This window comes from Mus caroli, chromosome 10, assembly GCF_900094665.2.
Source record: "Mus caroli chromosome 10, CAROLI_EIJ_v1.1, whole genome shotgun sequence".
NCBI classification, from domain to species: domain Eukaryota; kingdom Metazoa; phylum Chordata; class Mammalia; order Rodentia; family Muridae; genus Mus; species Mus caroli.
In genome coordinates, this window is record NC_034579.1 from 49374711 (window position 1) to 49388238 (window position 13528).

General features: G+C 37.3%; 1 long non-coding RNA gene across 1 annotated transcript in view; it reads left to right on the plus strand.

Moving 5' to 3' along the window:
* Positions 1–11653, plus strand: part of LOC115032117 — an 11873-nt gene extending 220 nt beyond the window's left edge. Inside the window, exons 2-3 of the long non-coding RNA XR_003837750.1 lie at positions 2408–2511; positions 11544–11653. This is a non-coding gene — a long non-coding RNA (uncharacterized LOC115032117). The remainder of the gene's footprint in view (positions 1–2407; positions 2512–11543) is intronic.
* The last annotated feature ends 1875 nt before the right edge of the window (positions 11654–13528 follow it).

Consider the following 13528-nt stretch of genomic DNA (forward strand, 5'->3'; position numbering starts at 1 on the left):
GTGTGTGTGTGTGTGTGTGTGTGTGTGTAGCATGAATTTTGGCTACTCCACTTATGCTCACAGTGGGTTGTGTGCTTCCAGCCAGCCACTCATCACTCAGCAGCTCTTTGGATCAGAGACTGAAAGACACATATACATTACCTTATTTTTAAAATGCCTTGGATAATTCAATGACTGGGCACTTCCTTATTTTAATTTTTTTTGACTGGGCACTTCTTATACCTGCTACCCTAGGCCCAATCTGGGAAGTGGCCAATGGCCACTTACCTGAAATCTCACATGGCTAGTTGGCTTTATTTCTTGCAGCTCCCCTATCCATCTGTCTATCCTTGCATCCTGGCAAACCTCTAACCCCTGCCCGTGTCCTAGCCCATACAATTCTAAGGGTCCCACCCCATCTGCCTTTTCCCAGCCATTAGCTGCTGGCATCTTTATTGATGATCAAAATCAACTAGGGACAAGGACCCCTAGTGTTTGGACATGCAGATTCTCAATCAAATCAAAGCATTAGAACCAATCTGCAACATATGTATGTATGTGTGTGCATAAAATACACTCCTAATTATATGGTTGTCTAGTAAGTTTCTAGATATTTTGGTAGAAATTTTGTTAAATGTGTTTGGGAGACAATAATTTGGGGACACTGGATTGTGTAATCATTGGATATGGGTACCATTAGCTTAGATTTGACTTTCCTGTGGTGTATGTATATTATATTGTGTGTGTGAAGATATTTTTGTTTTTCATCTTTTAATGGATGCACTAACTTGAGCTTGAATGTTTACATGCTTATTTTCTCTTTTAAAAACATTTCTGTTATATAATATATGTACAGGGAACAATTAAAATTTAGTAAATAATTCTGACAATTGTCCAGAGGTCTATATATTCTTTCTTTATTTGAGACAGCGTTTCAAAGAGACCTTTGTTGCTTTGTGGTCTTAAACTTCTGGCAATGATCTCTTCTTAAACTCCAAAGTGCTGAGAGTACAAATATGTGCCCCTGAGCCTGCTATATTCAGTTATTAATGGTTTTGAATCAATGCTGGCCAATATTGTTTCATTTGGTTTTAAGATAGTGATAGGCAAATACTTTCTAAAGGCCTTCATTGCCATATTTTTTCTTTTAAAATTATTTTTTATTAAAAATAGATTCATCTCTCATATAACACATCCCAACTACATTTTTCTTTCCCTCCACTCTTTCTACCTCCCTCCACCTCACCTCTCCCCCAGATCCATTTTCCCTCCATTTCCTCTTCAGAAAAGATCAGGCCTCTAAGAGGGAAAAACTAAACACAACAAAACAAGATGAAATAAGACAAGGCAAAAGTCCTCATATTGAGGCAGGATAAAGAAATCTAAATGGAAAAGAAAAATCCCAATAGCAGGCAAGAGTCAGAAATATATCCACTCCAACTGTAAGGAGTTCTGCAAAACACCAAGCTAGCAAGAATAATATGTCTGTAGAGGTGCAGGCCCAGGTTATAGCTTCACTCTCAGTACCAACCATGATGACAGCCCCCCAATCCCCCCCCCCCAAATCAGTGAAGTGTCTTGTCCAGTTGTCATCACAGGGGCTTCCTATATTTTCCAGCAGCAGATGTGAGTGGATGCAGACAGAAAGCCTAAAATGGAAGTCTCTATTGGGTTTCTCCTCTTAGAGATTGGGAAACCCCATGGTTGAGGGGGAGGAAAGATTGTAGGAGTCAAAGGAGATAGAAGATACCAGGAGAATTTGGCACACCAAATTAACTAAGCAAGACTCACACAGATTCATATGAAAGTCTTTAATGTGTTTATTCTTTTATTTGGCAGTAACATCTATTCTAACTTCCTGCCTCAGATCCAGGCTTATACCATTACTCCACATGAATTACAGCCAGCTCTTATGAACCATGTTCCAGGAGAACAGGGAATGGTGAAAACTGTCCCTAATCCCAAGATATAAAGCCTTTAGTCTCTTGTAATGTGACAGGCATCTGTGTTGTTGCCTATTTTGTTTGGTGTTAGCTATGTTAGTCTTCCATATTACACTGAAAACCTTCTATTTTAACCAGTGTCTGGACACACCCATGTAAATAAGTCTTATTAACAGTATATTTACCAATTACAGATGCAACAACAATTACTCTCTCTTTTAAAATGTCTGGATAACTTAATTGTCCTAGGAACAGAAGAAAATCATTAAAATTGCAATCTATTGTTTCAACTTCACATTCTCTAAGCCATAAACTCTTGCCAAAAACTTTAGCTTTATTTCATTTAAATTTTGAGTGAGGATGTTTTTATTCAGTATCACGTTATTTATATAATAGAAATTAAGGAGATGAACAAGCATATCAGCTGGTAATATTTTATGGAATACTAATATTTTTCTCTCTCTTTTCATTGAACGACGATGCAGTGTGATATATTCTTAGAGAAAGAATTGAATCTGTTCTTTGGGTCCATGGCATATTAATCCTAGAAGGTATTTTCCAGTGCTGTTGCTATATACATTTTTATGAGGTAGGTATCAGTTTCCTTCTACATAATTTTAACTTTAGAAAAATCAGGATTATATACTAAATGTTCTAGTTTCATTAATAACCTATTATAAATTTATCATCCAAAAATATATAGAAAGCTGTATTTTTAGCTTGTTCTGCCAGTTAGGGAATAAGTTTCATGAGTTTGCTGCCTGCTGTGTAAATTCCTACTTCACTTCTGTTGTTTTATAACTACAGCTTTTAGGCTACCTAGGGAGTCCTTTAGTTCTGCTATTACAGAATTTGGTGAAGGGGATTATAATGGATGAACCTGAGCTTTTGGATTCTGAGCATGTGAAGAAACTATTCAAAATGTTACTCAATTGCCTGCAAGTTTGTGTTTAAATTGTTGAAAAAATGGTATGAGTACTTTTGACTTTTTTATTGTAAGGTGGAGGCATCTTGTTTTGTAAACTGTGAATATAGTAGGCTGACATCTATGGAAGAAGACAGAGTGTTCCTGCAAAGCAATAAACTTACTCAACTCAATGCAGAAGAGAAACCAGATCCCAGAGAAGAACTAAAAGAGCTACCTATGATGTCCAACATGGAAAGAGATTTCAGTTCTTTGTCAAGAGAATCTTAAATGATCAAAACTATAATATAAAGGATGATAATGATTTAAATTCATTTAACACTTGTTCTTTTATTGCAAAGACTTGGTGTATCTTCAACAGGTGGCAAGCTGACCAGTTTATTCCAGCTTCTGAACACTGACCATTTCCTATGAAATTATCACCTTTGTAATATTTTTGATTCCCTTAAACCAGCACCATCCAAACATAGCTTGTCCCCAGAATACCCAACACTTTTACCTTTGTCTGGAATAAGCTCCACCTTGTTCCTCTCTGCCATCCTGCTATGTCACTACTTCTAATTTCAGAGTGCCAAAGCATAGTTGGAAACAAGAGTTTCTGCTTTTCTTTTGCAGAGTTTATTTCTGCTTCTATTTATCCTTTCCCTTCTGTCTAGACTCCAGCTAATAGGGGTTCCTATTCCAACCCTTGGAATCATCCCTCTTGGAATGGTACCAAATAAAAAAAAATGCTTGAAGTGAACCATCACCTCCCAACTGCTCATTTCTTTTCATATCCAATTTAGATTCTATATTCCAATTTTAGTGTTGTCTCCTTATGAGTACTCAAGTATTTCCTATTTTTCCCTTATTGTTATATATGCTTCTAAAACCTTTAGCATTATTCCTACTGTCAGTCTTTGCCACAGCCACAACAGATCAGCTGTTAGGAGTGTGGTGGAAAGTAAAAATAATTCCAAAATGTAATACCCAAGGTACACTTTAATTCATGAATTTGGATAACTCTTGATACTAAATATCCAGCCTTAGTATTAGGTTTCCATGGTAAATCTCTTTTACTTTTCTTTGGAAAAACAAAAAACAAAAACAAACCTAAGACCCAAAACAAAAACAATGCTTCCTACATTCTAAACTGATAGGCTGCCTCAGGCTTCACTAAATGAAAGCAGAGGGTGTGTCATTCCTCTGTACCTAAGTGGATACATGTATTTGCTGTTTATTTAGCCTGTCTTCTCTCCTTTTATAATTGAAGAGATAACTGTTCCTGCTCCTCTAAGGGTCTTGTTCCTCTACCTGGACTCTTCTGCTTTGCCGGTTCCCATTTCAAGATTCATCTACTTCATGGACCTTGCAACATTTAGCATAGCAGCATCTTTTTGCCTTGCTATTTTTTCAAGGCAAAACTATATCCCTACCTCCTCCTATTTTATATTCAAACCATGTCAATTTGTTTTCTCCCCATTCTGTTCCACTGCCATAGTTTGGCAATCAGCAGTTTCTAGAGTTTGAAAACAGCTCTCTGTCATTCTTTCACTTAATATTTAGGGCATTTAATTCTGCTTGCTATGTTCTTGTTTTTAAAAAACTTTCCTGACTTCCATGTACATATTTTCTCCTAAAACTATCTTCAAGACACTTCGTCTGGCTTGTCCGATTTTGGTTTCTGCATTATTCATTTTTTGGGTAGGTGCTTGGCCTCTGTGGCTGCTGTTCTTTTTGTATTCTCCTTAACCAACCTATTGTCATACTTTAAAATAGTCTACTGATTGGTATTTCTCATGTCTGTCTCCTATTTATTTCTGATCTTCAGTAAAATATTCAAATTACTGTTACCATTCCTACACATTGTTGTATACTAGTTCTCTTCCAATATTATCTCCCAAGGAAGCTCCTTAAGACTGAAGATAAAGCTGGGCAGTGGTGACACATGCCATTAATCCCAGTACTTGGGAGGCAGAGGCAGGAGGATTTCTGAATTCAAGGCCAGCCTGGTCTACAGAATGAGCTCCAGGACAGCCATGGCTACACAGAGAAACCCTGTCTCGAAAAACCAAACACCAAAAACCAAAAACCAAACACCAAAAACCAAAAACCAAAAACCAAAAAAAAAAAAAAAAAAAAAAGACCAAAGATAAACAGCTCAATGTAGCTCCAGGAAGTGCCTGAAACTGATCAGATTCACAAGGCTCCTACTTTCCAGAGTAAGCTGTAAAGATACTGAAGGCTACTCTCAGGCAAACCAAACTGCAAAGAAGTGAGAGAAACCAGACCAGCTGCCTAGAAAAGGCTCTGACCAAATGAGTCAACTGGAAAGCTTTCTCTCCAATCTTGTTGATCTGCCCCAAGCTGTAAAGTGTATTCCATTTTCCTAGATTTTGTGAGTTGTCACCCATGTTGGGGTGATGCAGCTATTTTTGAGTCACTTCTCCTCTTGTACGGGACTGCTCACACATATTCTTATAAGGAACCCCAACAAAATGCATTGGCTCATTAAGCTGGACTTTGGTGGTATCTTTTCTTTGGCCTGTTTTAGGTTCCCTGCCTGGGGTGAGTAGATGATATGTCTGTTACATCTCCCCAGGAAATATCTTTCACACAACCCATATACAATAGTATGCATCCAACACATGTCCTAAACTTAAAATATCTAAAGTGATATTTCATAGCATCGACTTACTCTTTATTAATTCAGTTTTCCAGTTCTAGGTCATGCACATTTTTCCATACAGAATGTGCAGCAGAAACAAGCTATTCACCCTTAGTTACAAATCATTTCCCAGTAATTTATTTTCATGATATAATTGTGTCTCTTTAGTCTGTAGCAAAGGCTGGCCTCAAATTTGAATTGATCCTCCCACTTCAGCCTTTGTAATGCTGAGATTACAGTTGTGAGCCAGGCAATGTGAACATGGAGTGCCTTTGTGTCCTGTGAGCTATGACAGTAGTGTCCCCCAGCTTTGTTGAATGATCTTTTTGCTCAACAAAACATATTACTTCATAGATTTGTCAAATTCATTTATTTTTTTGCCACAGGAAAGATTTATTGTAGCTTGTGTGTTGTAGCTTTCAAGTTGAGCCTGCAATATTTTCCTTCATTTATTTTATCATCTATTATGTTGTTTCCATGAGTAAGTGTTCTAATTTATTTTGAAGTTCCTTATAAGACCTGTATGCCCCAGAGTCATTCAACCTATCAGAACACATTGTTACCCCTCTTTTCCATTTCTACTTGTTCTTTCTACTTCATGACCTCATATGTACTTTCCCTGTGTTATATGACTTTCTTGGAAAGATGTGAATGAATGACTATTTACTTTTGTTGTAGTTGATTATTCTGTTCTAATCTCCCCAGTGGTAGCGTGAGTTCCTTAGTACCCACTCCAAAGGCCTGAATTTTTTAATGAAAGACACATACATACAGACTTATATTTAAAATGTCTTAATCAGCCCATTCCCAAACTTCCATGTTGCTAATGCCTTCCCTCTGATACTCCTGAATTATTACTTACTAAAATGTATATTCCATCTTTGCTTCCCCAGACCCAATAGGGCGGGGTCCTCTTCCCTGACTCTTACATGATTGGTAAGCTTTCTCTTCTGCCACTTTCAATCCTGGATCTTATCTCTTTCTTGGCATGGTCAACTTCCTGAATTTCTTGCCTGGGAATCCTAAAAGTTCTGCCTCTGGCTCTGTGCATAGCCATTGGCCACCAGTAACTTCACTGACCAAAGCCACTGGGCCAGGAACTCTCAGCATCTTACATGTAGATGTGTAAATTCCCATATAATTTTGGGAAGCCAATTAACATAATACTAGCAATAAACCAAATACACAACATAGTTCAGTTACTGCTGATCAAAGAAATACTTAAGGCTGACTTGCCTCACCAGTGTATTTATTGGAGTTACAAGAGCATATGTTACTCAGAGGTTAAAAAATATTAACCCCTGCATGTGAAGTGATTTTAAGAAGTTGTATTCCCAGGTGCTGCCAGCACCAATCAAGTGTCTCTTCCTCCCAGCAACTGTTCAAGCTTTTGGGGATGGGCCTCATGGATCTCAAATGGTTCCTGAGTCTCTTGAGCCTTGTAAGATCCACTGACTTGTTGAGAGTCTTGTGACTCTATATTCCCCAATGTACTGGCTAGTTTTGTGTCAACTTGACACAGCTGGAGTTATCACAGAGAAAGAAGCTTCAGTCGAGGAAATGCCTCTGTGAGATACAACTGTAAGGCATTTTCTCAATTAGTGATCAAGGGGAAAGGCCCCTTGTGGGTGGGACCATCTCTGGGCTGGTAGTCTTGGTTTTATAAGAGAGCAGGCTGAGCAAGCCAGGGGAAGCAAGCCAGTAAAGAACATCCCTCCATGGCCTCTGCTCAGCTCCTGCTTCCTGACCTGCTTGAGTTCCAGTCCTGACTTCCTTTGGTGATGAACAGCAGCATGGAAGTATAAGCCGAATAAACCCTTTCCTCCCCAACTTGCTTTTTGGTCATCATGTTTGTGCAGGAATAGAAACCCTGACTAAGACACCCAAGTCTAGTAGGAATTGTTTTGGTTCAGAGGGACTAGCTACACAACTCTCTGCCATTTAAACCACCCAGAAGACAGTAAAGCCACCGACTGCTTCCAGGAACACTCCTCCATTACTGGTGGGATGGCAAGCTGGTACTATCACTCTGGAAATCAGTTTGGTGGTTCCTCAGAAAATTGGACATAGTACTACCTGAGGATCCAGCAATATCACTCCTCAGATCCAACAGGTAATAAAGACACATGCTCCACTATGTTCATAGTAGCCTTATTCATAATAGCCAGAAGCTGGAAAGAACCCAAATGTCCCTCAACAGAGGAATGGATACAGAAAATGTGGTACATTTACACAATGGAGTACTGTACTACTCAGCTATTAAAAACAATGAATTCATGAAATTCTTAGACAAAAGGATGGATCTAGAGGATATTATCCTGAGTGAGATAACCCAATAAAAAAAGAACACACATGATATGCACTCACTGATAAGTGGATATTAGCTGAGAATCTTAAAATACCCAAGATACAATTCACAAACCATATGAAACCCAAGTAGAAGGAAGACCAAAGTGTGGTTAATTCAATCCTTCTTAGAAGGGGGAACAATATACCTATGGAAGGAGTTACAGAGCCAAAGTGTGGAGCAGAGACTAAAGGAATGACCATCCAAAGACTGCCCCACCTGGGAATCCATCCCATATACAATTACCAAGCCTAGACACTATTGTGGATGCCAAGTGCTTGCTGGCAGGAACCTGATATAGCTGTCCCCTGAGAGGCTCTGCCAGTTCCTGACAAATACAGAAGGAGATGCTTATATGTATCATAACTGACTTGCACTCCTACAATTTTAAGTGCACATTACTTAAAAGTCTCAATATTTATCTATCTTTCTTTTAAACATCAGTGAACATAATTAAGACACAAATGTTGTATCTGATATATGTGTGTGATCAGAAGGAATATAAGTTGTGTGTGTGTTTGTTCAGAAGGTATATACAGTACACTGTGTGTGTGGTTCTACACAGGTTCTTGCATTTTCTTGGACTTTTGAATTTTGTTTAGATATATCACAGACTTCTAAAGGGTAAACATTTATTGATTTTAAGAAGGTAGTTTATATGTTGTCCATGTTTTATTTCTGTTGCTGTAGTAAACTATCTTGACAAAAAGAAAGTTACAGAAGAAAGGATCTATTAATCTTATAATTTCAGGGTATATTCCACAGTGGTTAATTTTGATTGCCACAGGGAATTTTTGATGAAGAACTTCCTCTGTTGCATTGGTCTATGGACATGTTTGTGGGGGCATTTCTTGATTAATAACTGACTCACTTACAGATAGTAAGACCACTGTGATAATACCTTGATGGGGATTAGATTAAATAAGGATTGGAGTATACGTTTGAGTGTACGGGATGGGAGTGGAGTTGGTCTTTATAAGAAACCTAGTTGAATGTGATACGGGAAGTAAATCAGTAAGCAAGATTCTTCTGTTTTCTGTTATCACCTCCTATGTTAAATTTCTGCCTTAGCTTCCCTTAATGATTCATATGTAATCCATAAGCTAAAATAAACCCTTTCATTCCATGTTGCTTTTTATCATAGTCATTATTACAGCAATAGGAATTAAGCTTGAACACAGCCACTATCTTTGGAGGACTTAAAGCAGGAACATCAAATAGCCAGCAATATCATATGTATAGTCAGGAACATAGAGGAATGAATGCATTCAAACTGCTTTATTGCTTGAGCTTACTTTAATTTCTCCACTCAATTCAGGATTCTACACCTAGGGAATAGTTCTACCCACACTGGACTGGGTCTTCCCCCATCAATTATCTTTAGGCAATTCTTTACAAACATTTGAGCAGGTGAATCCAATGTAGACAATCCTTTATTGATATTTTATTTCTATGTGAATTGAGGTTGTGTCAAGCCAAAAATTAAAATTAACCATCTCAATAGTTTTGATTCATTGATGGTAGCTTGTACTGGACTTTTCTTTTTATGGGAAAGTCGTTAGTAAATTTTTATTTTGTTTCAGCTATGCCTAAGTGTTTGAATTGTTTATTTTTGCTATAGTCTAATTATCTTCCCTGATCACATGAAAATGTTTTTAAGAATAGTAAAATTTTCTAAGGACCAGAAGCAGCCTATAGGCATAATGCAATGAGTTTCACATCTTGTGAATACTAAATAATAATGGACAGTTCACAAACTCCCTGCATGCAGCTGACAGTACTTTTTGTTGTTAAAGCTCACTTTCTGTTTTCACATAATACAGGAAGCTGCATTTTGATACTTTCTTACACTGTGGTGGCCTTTTACTACCAGGAAAGCATGCTTTCCGTACACCTAAGAGATTTATTTACATTGTTTCATTTGACTTTTCATAATCTTCTGATCCCTTGTGGACAAGTAGTGTGACATTCATACTGTGTAGAAGCCACTGTTTGCTTCTGCTGTAGCTTTCTAAAAATTCAGTTCATTTTGTCTATGAAAACAAAACAAACACCTAAAAAACAAAACATCAAAAGAACCAATGTCTAAATTTCTGGCAGGCTAGATTTGCAATGTATTAGGGTACTTTATTCAAGATTCTAGCTCTCTTTGGACCACCCAACAAATGCTTGCCATCTGGCTAGCCACGACAGAACAATAATTCTCACTACAAGACCAACCATCACTTGGTCACTGGACAAATGCTACCTACCCAGCTGACCACTGCAATTCAATGAGAATAGGATCTCATGACAAGATGAAAGCGGGCTTTCAAATGATTTTTAAAGTGAATAAATCACATCTATATGTTTTTAATGCACTTATTTTGTGTGTCAAATCAGTTAGACCTGATTTCTTGCCATGTTACTTCTCCTTGCAACATAATGCCTGTCTCAACACAGGTTAAGTTTACATTTATTACTGACTCCAAACAGCTTGCCTAGAATTGAAGTAAGATCCATTGGTTGTGGTCTGTGAAGTCCTTACGGATAGAGATATAACTAGTATTTCAGCAGGCTTCTTGTATAACAAATGATCTGGTTCAGAAAGCTAGTATATTCACAAATTTCTGAAGACATGAAGAAGATATTTTATTTCTTAAATAAAGAAACATTATTTACTGGGTAAGGCAACTATTTTCCAGTAGCTTTAATAGTATAAAAATCAAATGGAGAATATATTATATGACCTTTAAATACTGAATGGAGCTTTATAAAGTAATCATTAAGCAACATTAAGAATCATAACACTATGTAATATGTTACATGTGTGATTATATATATGCAATATTATATGTTATTTATAAAACTGAACCCACTGATAGAATGATGGCTTTGGCCTTAAGCGTTAATGAGTTAACACAGAAACTAATTCAGTTTGAACAAGGCTTTGTGTGCTAATAATAAAAGAAATATATTGAAATATAAGCAAGGGCGAATATTCAAGAACTTACATTGAGCTTTAATGCACCTAATTGAAGTGCACTGAGATGATTCCTGTAATGGATGTCAGAATTAATAGGTGCAGTCTATGTGGGAGAGAATAAAAGGAAAGAAGGGTGGTAATTTGTGCCAAAAACATTTACTAAGCAATTGGGGGTCTTTTAGAAATGAGCAAAAGGAGAAAGTATGCAGATTTCCTTAGATTATGTTGAGTTTCCTTCCTATATTTTGGCAAAGTCTATTGTTTTTCTAGAACTACTTGTCTGTTCTCTTCTTAGCTCTCTGGTATTTACAAAGGACCAGGTAGAATACTCAACACTCAGCTCTTATTTTTAATATTTGAAGATAATCCTACATAGAAACAGAATGTTTAGGGATTATTTGCTCATTCTGCTTCATTTCTAATTCATACCCAACATTAGCTGTGTTAATTAGGTTAGAAGTAAGAAATAAGGTCTTTTAGCTCTTTACCACTTACCATTAGATACTCAAATTTCTTCCTTCAGTAATTTGGTTCAGAAGTCCTTTAATTTACATCACTGATGGGTCTCCCTTAGTTCCTGCATTTTTTATGATAGAGGTATCCTAGCTTTTAATTGTTCCATAAATAATGCCTGCATGTATCTTTACAGACAGCAAGTTTCTGTACTTCTTGTGAAATTCTCAATACATAACCTCTTCTCTTGTTACTGACTCCCCTCTGTTTCTCTCATTTCATAGAACTAATGCCTACACCATTGTTGAACTGCGCCTTAAGAAATAGCAAACGGATGTTGAATATCATGACTTAAGACAGAAAGAGCAACCCAAAGAAGGAAGCAAGGGGAAAATGAAAGGTAAAAAGAAAAATGGAATGAGGGAAATCAGGGGAGAGAAGGAAATTGCATAATTTAATGTGTGTTACAGAAGAACTTCAGTGTAGCTGCCAAAATCTAAATTGGCTGCTAATGAGCTTTAAAATCCAGTGTTTCATGTGTTTTATTTGATTCACATTTTTTTTACTACAATGTCTCCACATCAGACATTTAGGAAATCTTTGAGTGAATGAAAACTGAATAAATGAAGTGGTTCTACCAATACATTTAAAGACAATATCTTATCATTCTACATAATTTAACATAATACCAACTCAATTCTCTTTAGAAATGCGACCTCTCAATGGCTCCTTTGTTGAGTACTTTTCATAGATTCATGCACATTAGAGCTTGAACACATTCTCATCTGGTCTCTTCAGTCTATAGAAAGACACGGGGCTAGTGATGAGAAATAGGTAAGTGTTGCGGGAAATACTAAAAAAGAATTGCCAAGTTCCCACACTCTAGTCAGCGACTCTGTCCTGGCAGGGCTGGAGCTCCTGAGTTCCCTTCATTGCCCTGCCAGCCCCACACAACAATGACCATCCACCCAGCAGTCAACCACCACAACACCCAGCAAGAACACCCAGTAGGAACAGAACTCTAAAAGCTTATAATTAAGAAGTCAGATTTACATATCAATATATTCTCAATTCACAAGATACCACTACAATAATTTCAGAACCAATTGATAATAATAAAAGCCACCCACCTAGATTAGAAAAATTATCCCAATTTTTCTAGTCATAACTACCTGTGGCTATTTAAAGCCACACTGGTTCAGGATCTTCTTCCTGTCTGTCCACCTCCATCTTGCCTTCTTTTCTCTCCTCTGTCACTCTCCATCCCTGCAACTCCTAGCTCTGCCTCCCTTTTCCCTGTCCAATCACAGGTCTCTTGCTGCTCTAATATTTTAATGTAACTGAACAGGGAAAATCCTGAGACATGTAAGTGAGTTTCCTATAGTAACATCTTTCAAATACAATCAAATCTAGTCAGGAAAAGGCATATTTCAAATAAAACAACATATTATTACTAAGGTTTATGGTGTGTGTGTGTGTGTGTGTGCATGTGTGTGTGTGTGTGTGTGTGTGTGTGTGTGTGTGTGTGTGTGGTGTAATCAATTGTTCTGGCACTACAATATGAACTAGACCATAAGATATGCTATCCTCTTACCATAAGATATGCTATCCTCTAACCCCCAAACTATACAGGATGGATTGGAAAAGGTTTATGAGATCAGAGGTAACTCTGATGTTCCCATGGCATATTCAAGCATGCCTTTCTGTTTCCCAGAAGTTCTGTAAACTGTTTGTGAGCTGAGAAGGTAGGTGTTACAAATATATCTGAGAAATTTAAAACTGCGAGAGTAAACAGGAAGTTCATTTCTCTGATTGGAGAAAGAATTTTGGTGATTCCATTTGACTGACAGTCCTCCAATTTGATCTGTAAGAAGCTTTTGCAAATGTTTACTACATGATAAAAATGGCCTTCCCAGATACAGGGCATCATGACTTTGGTTAAACGTAGCATGGCACTTTCTACCTGTGGTCTAGAAAATAGGCCCATCTTCTTAAATGACAAAGCAAAACGTAAAAAGTGTTTTTTACCAACTAAATAACACACTCTTCCTGGAAGAGTTCTTCTTACTGTTGTTATGTGTTCTTTTGTACAGTAACCACCAATGTTTCTTGATTAAAGGAAGCCACGAGATGCTCTGTAGATAGACTTAGAGGTATGGAGAAAATATAACAAGAGACCCAATTAGTATCCTTGGACCAATCATCACGCACTCTTACTAAGCCAGATGAGATTTTATTTCTCATTTTGATTTTCAACTATGCTGATATC